Source organism: Schistocerca gregaria, chromosome 1 (assembly GCF_023897955.1).
Source record: "Schistocerca gregaria isolate iqSchGreg1 chromosome 1, iqSchGreg1.2, whole genome shotgun sequence".
Lineage (NCBI taxonomy): Eukaryota > Metazoa > Arthropoda > Insecta > Orthoptera > Acrididae > Schistocerca > Schistocerca gregaria.
Genome location: NC_064920.1, coordinates 856,445,030 through 856,460,275, shown reverse-complemented (window position 1 = coordinate 856,460,275; position 15,246 = coordinate 856,445,030).

Sequence of the window (15,246 nt, the reverse complement as noted above, 5' to 3'; positions counted from 1 at the left end):
GGAGACACAGAAACACGGTGAGTCACTGCACAAGTGCTGTTAATGTATAAAGCGAAGCAACGTTGGAAGCGGTCGCCACGAGATACGACGAAAATGCGAGATGTTCTGTCGACAGCGGATTTTAAGTAAGCAATGACTGAAGTGCGGCAGAAAACGCACATTGTAGCCCTGAGTTTAAATTCATGTTCCATGCTAAGTGCAATGTATCCGAGAAAACGGTTATAAACAATCTGCAGCAGTGCTAGTTCTAAGTTCTAGGGGACTGATGACTTCAGATGTTAAGGCCCATTGTGCTCAGAGCAATTTGAACCAATTTGGAAGTGAAAAATCAAGTGACAAAGGCAGCAAAGGTCGCCAGATACCTGAAAATACTGTATGGAGAAACAGATTTATGACAATGAGGAGGGTAGTTTCAGGTAACGAATGAATGATATCAAATAAAAATATGTGAAACGATAGTGCGTCTGTTCCGAAAATGCAGCACAAACTAGAGCAAAAAAAAAGATAAAAAAAGTTAATAGCAGTGGAAATGGAGGAACTAAGACAGATTCAAAGAGCAATCATGTGGGATCAAAGAACAAATGTATGAATGAGAGAACACAGTGGAATACAAGATGTAAATGTATAGATGAAAATGAAATTGTAAGGATGAAGAGATGGACCCCACAAGACTAGCTAAAATTTGTAAACATGAATGACCGCAAGGGAAACGACTACCCGGACGACCACGCAAGAGATGGAATAGTAGCTGATCTAGTACAATCACGGAGTTAGGCAGACAAACAGGGGCAGCCTTAGTCAGCAGCAGCAGCAGCAGACGAAGAAGAAGAAGCGAAGAAGAACAAGAGAACGAGGAACACGAACTTATCTAGTGCGTACTCCCTGGGCTGGGATGGTTTCCTTTTCCGAAGTTCACTGCAGACTTCGAGTACGGAACTCGTCATTGATGCGAGGGTGCATCCATCCGTGAAAGGCTTCTCCAGTATGAGGCGCTTGAAACGAATGACTGTCGGTATGCTACGTTTTAACTCATTGCGCTACTGACAAGGTGGCTTCCCTACTTGCACACTGTTGTAAGTGATATGATGACGGACCTAAATACAATTTTAAAATTTAGTATAACGTCGAAACTACTCCCTACATTGTTGGGATATGGATACTGATGTCTGTCGGAGTGATTGTCTCTCTCGTTTTTTGTATCATTGGTCACCCAGCCACAGGGATACGGAAGTCAGTTTTAAGTATTTTACTTTTGAATATCCACGATTGACAATTCTGGTTATATGTAAGTCAGTTTTAAGTATGATACTTTTGAATATCCACGATTGACAAGTTTGGTTATAAGGAACTTCAAAACGAACATCTTTGTGTGTGTGTGTGTGTGTGTGTGTGTGTGTGTGTGTGTGTGCTTGAAGAAGAAAAGATGCACAGCTGCAAGTTTTATTTATCAACTGTCGCAGTGCCTTTCTCTATCCCATTCTTCACATCAGTATTCAGTCAGTCATATTCATCTCAATTACCGGTGTAAGCACTCTCATGTTATTACGTAGCCTTTTATTGAGACCTTTTTTATATCAAGACTGTAGCTGTTTGTTTTAATATATCAAAAACTAAACTCGTATGTGCAACTCACTCCGCAACAATAAATTTGTATGAGTTTGTAACCCCTGACACAGTGCTCGTTGAAGCCTGTGCTCACCTTATGCGAATGGATTTTCGCATAGATATCGACCGCGGGTACCTGAATGGTGGCAAATCAGAGTTACATCCACTCTGTGATAACAATGATCCGTCAAGTAAGTTCGAAATGCAATTACACGTCAGGATGGATCAAAAGCAACCCAGAAGATGTTACCAATGTGATAATAATACGGCCGCCAGCCTAATTAGGCATTAACAGAGATTCTTGTCTGTATAAGTTGGTATATATTCATGCAAAACAACAAGTTGTAACACTGCATAATATAGTAGAACTTTAGAACCAGGAAATCTATTGAACTGATAGTTTGACGTTCTCTACTGATATGGAAAACCATGAATACATAACACTACACTACTTACTACAAAACTTTATACTGTCTATTAATCTGATTAAAACCGGGCATAGGTTACCCTAGGAATTGTACTTTCATGCCACATACAAAATGTCAATTTTGATAAATATAAAACACTGATAAATTTTGACTTTTATATTTACTTTAACTTTTGCTGGTGAAACCGATTTAGAACACTGCAGAATTCAAGTGAATTATGGGGGGACCCTGAAACTGTTATGATCGCTGTATTATTATATCATTACTAAAGTTATCTTTCGACTTCGTTAGACTTTCGCCATTCATTTACTGGTTCATTAAGAAAACATTTCTTTAAACACCATTCTGATATAGCTCTGCAAAAAATTATTATTAACAAAATTTTTAATTTTCATTTCGGTACACTCGGATTGAACGTTTGGAAAGGACCCTGTCTAGGTTAGTTGTGAGGATAATTAAATGATGGAAAAGTTCTGGTAAAATTCAGGTTATTATTGCACCAAACAAACACAGTTCGCTCTCTGATCCACGAGAATACAGTACTAAAAGTTTCAACGTGCTAGTATCGATGCGGCGGTTGGCGGACGGCGAGATGGCGAGGCACTGAACACAATACAACCACAGCTAAGGCTCTGGATTTATCGTCACTTTAATTCTTCTTAGCGTCGCAGTACTTTTTCATTTAGTGCCTATGGAATTTTGCCATGATTTGTGGGCGTTGGAACGACACACCCGAGGCTCAGTGAAGCTATGTCTTCCAGGAGAGCCTCCTCGCTCCAGAAGGTGTTGCCCAAACTGGTGCCAAACTCGAACTACTACTGTGGCCGTTGTGCCCGCACGCATTTTCCCGCTCTCCCCTGCCGTCCACCTTTCACCGCTCCCTGACAGGCCGGGTATTCACCCGAGGTTTTGCATTCTACGTATCCTAAGACATTGTCTACATATGGACCAGACGCACGTCTTACAACAGTTTCAACATTTGTTACATTTCAGTTCTATTACAGTATTACTGGACATTTGACATAAACATTAATATTCACATTGAAACTTATTTACAGTTTTCTTAACATAATGGCATGAAACAAAAAGAAATGAAATCAGAACATCAATTACACAAGTTTATCGAAAAATCAGATGGAAAGAATTACTTATATGTACAGTAATCAAGACGGTGCGCGACGTGAGCGTACGCAGCGCTGAATGAGTAAAACTGTCTGTTGAACGCCATCACAAATGGGCGGCGATCGGTGTAGGTGGTATGGGCCGTCGCGAGGCGACGGACGGTGTTGTAGCAGGAGCGGCCAGGGAGGGCAGAAGAAAGGCGGTGCGGCAAGGCGCGCTGGCTTTGACAAATCGTCCGCAGGCCACTGCTGCGGCAGCGGCAGCGGCAGCCAGCTGTGGGTGAGGGATGAGTGGCGCCGCCAGCCGCACGCCCTGCTGCGCGGGGCTGGCCGCCTGCGCTCTGCTCTGGCCCTCTCCAAAACAGTCTGCAACCTCAGGCACTCGCCGATTTCAGACAGTGGCATTTGTACGTCGTTTACAAAATGCATTTGTACACAATACGTGAGACAAAGAAAGACGCACAACGAATGAATTTTCCGAATGGGACGGAAATCAGTACAGGTGCTGTGCGTGTACAGCCAGACAAATGATTAAAATTTCAGGAAAAGTTGGATGATTTGTTCAGGAGAAAGAGCTTTACAAATTGAGCAGATCAACAATGCTTTGATCCACCTCTGGCTCTTGTGCAGGCAGTTACTCGGCTTGACGTTGAATGACATAGTTGTTGGACGTGCTCTTGAGGGATAAGGGGCCAAATTCTGCGAAATTAGCGCACCAGATCGTTAAAATCCGGAGCTGGCTGGAAGGCCATGCACGTAATTCTCCTAACGTTCTCAATTGGGGAGAGATCCGGGGACCTTGCTGGCCAAGGTAGGAAGCATGAAGACAAGCATTAGAAACCACCGGAATCAGAATCGACATCAAACCAATACCGTCAACGACAGTTCAGGCTGTCGTGCAGTCCGATTTTAGACGGAAGATTGCTTTAAATTAATATAGCAGCTAATTTATGTTTTGGAAACGGAGAGGAAGCGTTGGCGCAGTCACACAGACTCAATCTGGCGCCCTACTGCACGTAAGGAATGTACACCAAGTGGCGGACCATGTCCAGCTTTTGCATGACTCGGGTCCCGTGCCGAGCGACTAATCTCACTATAAGCGTCTCATGATTTGACATAATATGGTACTGATCACAAATAGTCTCACTATGTATATCATAGAGAATCTTCCAAAAACCTGAGGAACACTACGAAGAGGAGTCCTGCTCTAAAACGGAACACATACAGTCTTGTAGTCCAGAATGAGATTTTCATTCTGCAGCGGAGTGTGCGCTGATATGAAACTTCCTCGCAAATTAAAATTGTGTGCCGGACCGAGACTCGAACTCGGACCTTTGTGTGTCGCGGGCGAGTGCTCTACCAACTGAGCTACCCAAGCACGACTCACGCCCCATCCTCACAGATTCACTTCTGCCAGTACCTCGTCTCCTACCTTCCAAACTTAACAAAAGCTCTCCTGCGAATCTTCCACAAGTAGCACTTCTGAAAGAAAGGATATTGTGGAAACCTGGCTGAGCCACAGTCTGGGGGATGTTTCCAGAATGAGATTTTCACTCTGCAGCGGAATGTGCGTTGATATGAAATTTCCTGGCAGATTATAACTGTGTGCCGGACCGAGACTCGGGACCCTTCGCGGGCAAGGGCTCTACCGACTGAGCTACCCAAGCACGACTCACGACCCTTCCTCACAGCTTCAATTCTGCCAGTAGGAGACGAGGTACTGGCAGAATTGAAGCTGTGAGGAAGGGTCGTGAGTCGTGCTTGGGTAGCTCAGTCGGTAGAGCACTTGCCCGCGAAAGGCAAAGGTCTGAGTTCGAGCCTCGTTCCGGCACACTGTTTTAATCTGCCAGGAAGTTTCAGTCTTGTAGTCGTCTGTGAGCTACCGCCCTGTGTCGGGCGTCGCCAGGCTGAGCACTTAGAATATCCGAGAGACTCTCTGAAGAACAGAGGTACTGAAAACAGATTCGGAATCGTGACATCGCAGAGAGATGATAGGTAGAGCTGCATCGGGTGCATAAAGTAATAACAGGCCTTAAGTTAGAGAAACTCTGTTCAGTAGCGGCAGAACAATACTTCCGTTGAATTTTGGTTACTCGGAGTTTCACTTAGTCCTGAGTTTGCTTGCTGAATCACGCCGAGGTCTGTTTTCCTGAAACGCTAGTTAACTTGTAGGTCCTTGACAAGGTGGTGTCCTGCAAGCTGCCCAGGCGGAAGTCGCCCTTCAATTGCATCGATCGAAGTAAGCCCTTGTCAATCAAAACGTGTCCTCGTTACACTTTCTTGGGACACTACATAGCAGACAAGCCGATGTCGCAAGCGGAATATAAAAATGTGGAGAAAGTTTATGAGGATAGTGAACGACTAATTCAGTAGGTAAAGGGAGATGGAAATGTCATGGTGGATTGGCATGCGATTATAGGGGAACGAGAAGAGAAAAGGGTTATGTGAGAATATGGGATTCGTACTAGGAATGAGATAGTAGACTGAGTAACTGAGTTCTGCAATAAATATCATACAGTAATAGCGAATACTCTCTTCAAGACTTACAAGGGGAGGAAGTGCACTTGGAAAAGGTGGGAGATAGGGGAAGAATTTAGTTAGGTTACGTCATGGTCAGGCAGAGACCCCGCAATCAGATGGTTGTAAGGCGTATCCAGGAACAGATACAGACTTATGTCAACATTCAATAGTGGTGAAAAATTGGCTGATATTTAAGACACTAGTCAGTACGAATCAATGAGCAAAGAAGTGGGATACGGAAGTACTAACAAATGAGGAGATAAGTTTGAAGTTTCTGAAACTATAGATACTGTGATAAGGAATAGCTCAGTAGGCATTTCAGTTGGTGAGAAATGGATATCTCTAAAAGGGGCAATCGCAGAAGTTGTAAAGAAAAACATAAGTACAAAGAAGATAAGTCAGAAGAAACCAAGGGTAACAGAAGAAATACAAATGTTGCTCGATGAAATAAGGAAGTACAAAAACGTCAAGGGAAATACGCCTTTGAGAAATACAAGACACTTAGCTATGAAATGAATAAGAAGTGCAGGGAAGCCAAGGGGAAATGGCTGCATGAATAATGCGAAGAAACTTGAAAAGAAATGATTGTCGGAAGAACTGACTCACCAAACAGAAAAGCCAAACCAGCCTTAGGAGAGATCGGATAGGTGGAAAGAGTACAATGAAGGATTTTATGAGTGGTAAGACTTTACTGACGACGTGACACAAGAAGAAGACCTTCGAAAGACTTAGGATGGAGTAATGGAGAAGGGATATATAACGTATATCATAATTTATAAAATCATCAGGGGCAGTGGCGATAAAACTGTTATTCGCCTTTGAGTTTAGAATATACATATGCCATTAGATTTTTGAAAAACATCATCCACACAATTCAGAAGATGACAAGAGCTGACGGACGCGAGAATTATAGCACAGTTAGATTAATAGTTCATACGTTCAAGTTGCTGACAAGAATAATATACTGAAGAATGGAAAAGAAAATTGAGGATGTGTTAGACGACGATCAGTTTGACTTCAGGAAAGAGTTAAGGCACCAGAGAGGATATTCTGACGTTGCGGTTGATAATGGAAGCAACACTAAAGAAAAATCAACGCACGTTCCTATGATTTGTCGACTTGGAAAAAGCGTTAGACAATGTCAAATGGTGCCAGATGTTCAAAATTCTGAGAAAAGCAGGGGTAAGCCCTAGGAAAAGACGGGTAATCAGAACGTATTGTAAAAGTAAGTGTACAATTTGGGTGTCTCTAAAGCTCAGAAACGAGTCCTGATACGGTCAAGGGAATTAATGGTGTAGTAGTCCTCTAACCCCCATCCATTAAGAAGGTTCCCGTTTTTGTCCGGGAACATCCTGGAACATCCTATATCACTGTGGAACATTCCAGAACATTGTCGAAGGTTGTGGAATGTTTTGGAATATTGTGGACCATTCGAAGCCATTTTGGTATGTTCTGGAATTCATCACTGGTGCGGCTACCCATTGGTAGGGGTATATAAAGCAAGACCATCGTGGGTTTGAACGTTAGTTTTTTATCAGTGACGAAGGAGGGAACCGAGTAAGAAGTGCTGTGAGTGAATAAAAACGAACGGTGAAGAGTAGTAGTAAAAGTGATACAGTGACTGGATATATTTCGAAAATAATGTGTGACAGATGAGTAAAGTGTACTCAGGGCATTTTTTAATAAAAAGTTGATTGTATTTATATTTTAGATGATGCCCAGACGTAAAAGAAAAGATGATCTTGCCAGTTTTGAAGCAAAACGGCGAAAACAAAAAGAGCAGCAAAAGACGAAGCAAAGGAAGAATGTGAAGCACCGTCAGAAGCAGAGAAACCGAAGTACAACGATATGAACTGATTGAAGAATCAATAATTGCGACACAATCATATAATAAAAGACTGAAAACTTAAGCTAGCCATGAAAACATCACCCTACGAGAAGCTCGAACGAAGACAAGTAAATACCGCAACCTAACAAATGAAGCATTCCACTACGACCCGACAAAGACTATAACAAAAGCAAATACGAAGTATATGTAAAAATGGATAACATCTGCCAATTTTTCAAGGCAAAAAAATTCAGTAGGGACACAGCAGTATTCTGTTGCATGAATGGAAAATTCGATTACCACAACTGGAAGCACATTACAGGACCGGTGAAACTCCAGAATTAAAACACTTTCTTCAAAATATAAAAGCGTACAACGATCCAAAAGATTTCTTTTGATGTGATTTCGATAAACATTAACAGAGATGAAGTCGATTATGTTTTTTTCCATACAAGGTCAAATGTATCGCAACATGGCATCATTACCGCCACTACCCAACGAAGACCATGAATTTCTGCAAGTATATTTCATTGGAAATGAAGAAACAGAAATTGATCAGTGTTGCACAAATATCAGTGGACTGATATGAGAAGTAGTCCAAGATGTACAGAGGATCTTACACAATCGCAATCAACTGATTCACTTATTCAAAACAGCACTAGACCGAATAATTTCTAATGGCTAAAATGTTATAACCCTAGCCGACACGAAAGGCCACCTGGAGAACACGAACGTCGATTTAATGCACCTCAGGTAGACGAAGTCGCCATCATAATTGCGAGATAACTGTACAACGAAGAAAAGAAGGACTACAACGTATTGCAGAGTCACACTGTTCATATGATGCCCTTCAATATCCATTAATATTTCTGCACGGAGAGAACGGATAACATTTCAGTGTAAAACAAATCCAACATGAAACAGAAAAAAAAACAAGTCACTTCCAAGTAGTTCATGCTTACCACTTCATGATCGGAGACAATAAAACATACAGTCCCATTCTCAACACTCGCCGTTTATTACAACAATTCGTGGAAGATATGTATGCAAAAATAGAAGCGGAATGGATGCTTTACAGAAGAGTGAATCAGAAGAAACTACGCATGGAAGAATACATCCAGCATCAAGACGCAGTCATAAATGACGGAAACATTGATGACACTCGAACAATGGTAATCTTACCCTTATCATACGTAGGAAGTCCGAGATACATGCATGAATACACTCGAGATGCCATGACCTACATAAGAAAACTTGGACAACCTGACTTCTTTATGACATTCGCATGTAACTCGTCGTGGCCAGAAATCATATAACCACTATGATACAGACAAGCCCCCATACATCAACATGACCTAATAGCCAGAATTTTTAGACAGGAACAAAAAGATTTATTGAAATCACCACAAAATACCACGTCTTTCGAAACTTTAGATGATGTATGTACACAATGGGATGGCAATAAACGAGGACTGCCTCACTCACACAATCTCATAGGACCACAAAACAAAATCCATCTTACGGATGCACAAAATTATCCAAGCTGAATTTCCCAATCCACAAGAGCATCCAGAACTGTACGACATAGTAGTGAAAAACGTGATTCGCAGATCATGTGTTCTATTAATCCCCAATTCCATATGCATGAGTGATGTAAAGTGTCCAAAAAATTCCCAAAACCATACTTGGATGACATACAAACCGCAGTTAAAGGCTATCCCATGTACAGAAGATGATCACCCAAAAACGGCGGCTCTGGCAGTTGGGACCGGAAGTAGATAATCAATGGGTAGTACCATATAACACAATACTTTCCAAAATATTTCAAGCACACATATACGTAGAATACTGCAGTTCAGTTAAATCCATCAAATATGTATGTGCACAAAGGCAGTGACATGCCAGAATCTGAAAAATCCAAAGGCAGCGAACAACAAAACAGAAACGACGAAATACTCATGTACTAAATGGAAAGATACATCAACAGTAACGAAGCAGCATGGCGAATTTTCGGTTTTCCCATACACGAACGAGACCAACTGTTCTAAATTTAGAGAATGGAGTACTTCACAAAATACGCACCCAGAAAAACTGCAATCGTACCACCTCAGTACACAACATTAACAGCTTTTTGCCAGCTTTGCAAAACGGATTCATTCGCGAAAACATTACTGTACGTCGACGTCCCTACCTATCATACGTGGAACACAACAAGAAAAATCTTTCATCGACGAAATCAAGGAATTCCAGTAGGAGATCATACAGAAATCACGGAAACTGGTGCACTAGGCAGATTATACACAGTACATCCAAACAACGCCGAATGTTTCTATTTCCGGATGTTGCTATAGCAAAATCAGGGACGAACAAGTTTCAAACTGGTTGAAATGGCTCTAAGCTCCACGGGAGCTAACATCTGAGGTCATCAGTCCGCTAGACTTAGAACTACTTAAAACTACCTAACCTAAGGACAACACACACATCCATGCCCGAGGCAGGATTCGAACCTACGACCGTAGCAGAAGCGCGGTTGGTTCCGGGTTGAAGCGCCTAGAGCCGCTCGGCCACAGCGGCCGGCGATGAACAAGTGTAACAGATCTCAAGACTGTTGAAGGTTGCCTATACACGACGTACAGAGAAGCCTGCCAACGCATAGCACTACTGGAAAACGACAACCTCGGGGAATTAATACAACAAGCCTCTCTCACAGTCATAGCTGGTCAATTGAGAGACTTCTTGTTGTGTGTGCGAATTCCTAAGGGACCAAACTGCTGAGTTCATCGGCCCCTAGACTTACACAAAACTTAAACTAACTTACTCTAAGAACAACACACACACCGATGCCCGAGTGAGAAATCGAACTTCCGGCAGGAGGGGGCGCGCAATCTGTGACATGCAGCCTCAGACTGCGCGGTCACTCCACGCGGAAGAGACTTATTCACCACAGTATAAACAAAATGTAACCCACCGTATCCAAAACAGCTGTGGGACTCCTCCAAAGAGAATTTGAGTGATGAGATACTGTACCAAATTCGACAAGATCATCCTTCGTTGACCAACGAATTCAGTGGTGAATTCCTCAATCAATCTATCATTTGCCTAGAAGATAGCTGTTTAGCAATAAACAACCAGAGGTTAGTACTACTCTGGATGCAAGCACCAAGAAAAGATGCTATCGGTATGCTAAACTTCCCAATTATAATGGGAAAAAGCTGTTACATCGACGAACTACTTCAGTACATTGCTGACAACAAACTATTCCTCAATGAATATCAAAAAGAAATTTACAACCTTAACGTGGACCGGTTGGACACGAACACTGGTGGAGTTATTTACTTGGCCGCACCAGGTGGCACTGGGAAAACTTTTGTAATAAATAAGTTACTGGCGGAAATACGTGCTAAACAACACATCGCACATGCACTGGAATCATCCTTTATTATAGCCACTCTTATGGACAGAGGACGAACAGCCATTTCCGCTTTATAACTACCGTTGAATATAGCCGAAGAACAGTTCGCGGTATGTAAAATTTAAAGAGCATCCGGACGGGAACTTCTCAAGCAAGCAAAAATTACGTTCTGAGATGAATGCACAATGATACATTAAAAATCACTCCAAGCCATGGACAGAATGTTACAAGACTTGCGACGAAACTCTGAAGTGATGGGAGGAGCTCTGCTCATACTCTCAGGAGATTTCCCACCAAAACTTCAAGTTATTCTCAAGTCGACATCAGGACACGAGATTAATGCATGGTGAAAAAAATCACAGCGCTGGCCACACATACAGATACTGCGACCAACAAAAAATATGAGAGGTGAACTATCGAAAGACGAAACAACAGCACATTTTGCTCAACAACTTTTACAAATAGTCGAAGGCGCGCATCCTTCTGACCAGACGACCGGCCTCTTAAAATTCAACAGTGATTTCTGCAACATAGCCACTGCGCAAGACGAACTCGTCGACCTAATTTATTCAATCGTTGTTCACAGCTATACCAGTCCGGACTGGCTATTTGCAAGGAAAATTTTGGCAACTGAAAATAATACTGTTGATGATATCAAATTTAATATTCAAAAGAATATTCCGGTGAAGATAGAAAATGCCAATCGATCGACACGATGGTAAACACTGAAGAAAGTGTGAACTTCCCTACAGAATTTCTGAACTCTTTGCACGTTCCAGAAATGGCGCTACACTGCCATCGACTTAAAATTGGATCTCACTTTATACTACCCAGAAATCGCAACTTACCTAAACTATGTAATGGAACAAGGATGACTGTCAAACAGGTATCTAATACATCTTCGACGCCGAACTTAGGACTGGAAAGTATAAAGGATACGTACTATTTATCCCCAGAATACCACTGATCTCTAATGAACTGCCATTTCAGTTTAAAAGACTGCTATTTCCAATCAAATTAGTCTACAATTTTACAATTAACAAAACGCAAGGACGATCTTAAAAATATTTCGGCATCAACCTCAAAGTTTCCTGCTTCTCTCACGGTCAATTATAAGCAGCTTGTTCTCGAAAAGAAAATTCGAAAAAAATGTTCATACGTATCCCGGAAAACAATATGAAAACTTCTATTCATAAACAAGTTTTAAATAGCTTGAATATGTTTTTCAATAATTTTTTTATCTCTAATACTTTAAAGTTTATCCTTGTACTCCAACTACCACAAAATTTCGTATAAACCCCCTGAGCGAAGCCGGGTACCACAGCTAGTATATAATACGAAACTTCCTCAAAGATTAAAACTGTGCCGGGCCGAGAGTCGAAGCCGGGAACTTTACCTTTCTCAGGCCAGCGCTTTACGGACTGGAAATACATAATATGTACAAGAACCAAGATGGAAGAACAAGGGTGGAAGACTAAGAACGAAGTGCTCGGATTAAAAACCGTCTACAGCAGTGACGCAGTCTTTCGCTACCTTTGATCAATTTCAATCTCTACATCGAGGAAACAATGACGGAAACGAAAGAAAAGTTCTATAGCGGAATTAAAATTAAAGTTGAAAAGATATAAATGACAAGATTATCTGGTGACATTTCTATCCTCGGTGAAAGTGAAGAAGAATTACGAGATCGCCTGAATGGAAAGAACAGTGCAATGAGTCAGAACATGGACTGAGAGTAAATCTAAGAAAGACGAATGTAATGAGAGGTAGCAGAAATGACAACAGTGAGAAAATTTACATCAGGATAGGTGATCACGAAGTAGAAGAAGTTAAGCAGTTCTGCTGTCTAGGCACCAAAATAACCCCAGACGGAAAGCGTAAGGAGGACATAAAAAGAAATTAGTATTGGTAAAAAGGGCATTCATGGCCATGAGAAGTCTAATAGTACCAAACATAGGCCTTAAACTGAGAAAGAAATTTCTGACAATGTGTGTTTGGAGGACAGCATTGTGTGGCAGTGAAACATGGACCGTGAGAAAATCGAGAAAGAAGAACATCGAAGCATTTGAGATGTGATGCTACAGAAGAACGTTGAAAATCAGGTGGACTGATAATATAACGAATAATCAGGTCAGGTTCTCCGGAGAAGCGGCGAGGAAAGTAATGTGTGAAAACACTGACAAGAAGAAGGAACAGGTAATAGGACAACTGTTAAGACATCAGGGAATAACTTCCATGGTACTAGATGGAGCTATAGAGGGTAAAAATGTAGAGACAAACAGAGATTGGAATACACCCAACAAATTACTGAGGACATAGGTTGCAAGTGCTACTCTGAAATGAAGTGGTTGGCACAGGACAGGGGTTAGTTTCCCCATTATTTCAGCCATTCTCAGTACCAGCAGAGAAAGGTCATGCTGGGTCATTCAGTCAATCACCGAGCCACTGCAAACACTGATAAGTTTGCTGCCCCTGTTCAGAACTACGAGTTGTCTGGCCTTTCCACAAGTGACCCACGGTTGTGATGCACCTACACTATGGTGTGCACGCCTCCCCACCTGGGGAAGATCTGTGATTCATATGGGGTAGGGGGTGGAGGGAGGAGTTGCAAGGGAGAGGCTGTGACTACTAGAAAAATATTGTTTCTGCATTATCAATTTCAACACACAAATTCCGCTACAAGTGCTCCCATGTATACAGTTCCAGAAATGAAAGTACAAAAATAATCAAAATTTGTGCTAATTTCCTCATAGTTACAGCATTCTATGTAACAGCCATCTTAATATTTGATCCCATCATCTGTTATTCAAAGAATCACTCATTTTATCATTTAATAGACTATTTTAGATACGAAGGTCGTTTAATGGGTTTTTATGTTCTGCTCAAATACTAAACAGTACATCACCTTTCTTCCCTCAGAAATTTCACGACAATCACTGAACAGCAACCCAATCGGAATTTATACCCATTAAAAGCAAGTCTCAGTTCTCTCTAAAAAGCTCTAAATTTCCATACGTATCATCCACAACTATTCATAACCTTTTGCAAGTTGAACTGATTTTCCATAAAACGAATTATCACAATCTTAAAAGATGATTAGCGATTCAGATTAAGCTACGTTCCGTTACAAGAATAGGTTACGGACTTCCAGCGTCCAAGGAGCTAAATAATCTCCCAGTACTGCAGGATCCAAAATACACTCCTGGAAATAGAAAAAAGAACACATTGACACCGGTGTGTCAGACCAACCATACTTGCTCCGGACACTGCGTGAGGGCTGTACAAGCAATGATCACACGCACGGCACAGCGGACACACCAGGAACCGCGGTGTTGGCCGTCGAATGGCGCTAGCTGCGCAGCATTTGTGCACCGCCGCCGTCAGTGTCAGCCAGTTTTCCGTGGCATACGGAGCTCCATCGCAGTCTTTAACACTGGTAGCATGCCGTGACAGCGTGGACGTGAACCGTATGTGCAGTTGACGGACTTTGAGCGAGGGCGTATAGTGGGCATGCGGGAGGCCGGGTGGACTTACCGCCGAATTGCTCAACACGTGGGGCGTGAGGTGTCCACAGTACATCGATGTTGTCGCCAGTGGTCGGCGGAAGGTGCACGTGCCCGTCGACCTGGGACCGGACCGCAGCGACCCACGGATGCACGTCAAGACCGTAGGATCCTACGCAGTGCCGTAGGGGACCGCACCGCCACTTTCCAGCAAATTAGGGACACTGTTGCTCCTGGGGTATCGGCGAGGACCATTCGCAACCGTCTCCATGAAGCTGGGCTACGGTCCCGCACACCGTTAGGCCGTCTTCCGCTCACGCCCCAACATCGTGCAGCCCGCCTCCAGTGGTGTCGCGACAGGCGTGAATGGAGGGACGAATGGAGACGTGTCGTCTTCAGCGATGAGAGTCGCTTCTGCCTTGCTGCCAATGATGGTCGTATGCGTGTTTGGCGCCGTGCAGGTGAGCGCCACAATCAGGACTGCATACGACCGAGGCACACAGGGCCAACACCCGGCATCATGGTGTGGGGAGCGATCTCCGACACTGGCCGTACACCTCTGGTGATCGTCGAGGGGACACTGAATAGTGCACGGTACATCCAAACCGTCATCGAACCCATCGTTCTACCATTCCTAGACCGGCAAGGGAACTTGCTGTTCCAACAGGACAATGCACGTCAGCATATATCCCGTGCCACCCAACGTGCTCTAGAAGGTGTAAGTCAAATACCCTGGCCAGCAAGATCTCCGGATCAGTCCCCCATTGAGCATGTTTGGGACTGGATGAAGCGTCGTCTCACGCGGTCTGCACGTCCAGCACGAGCGCTG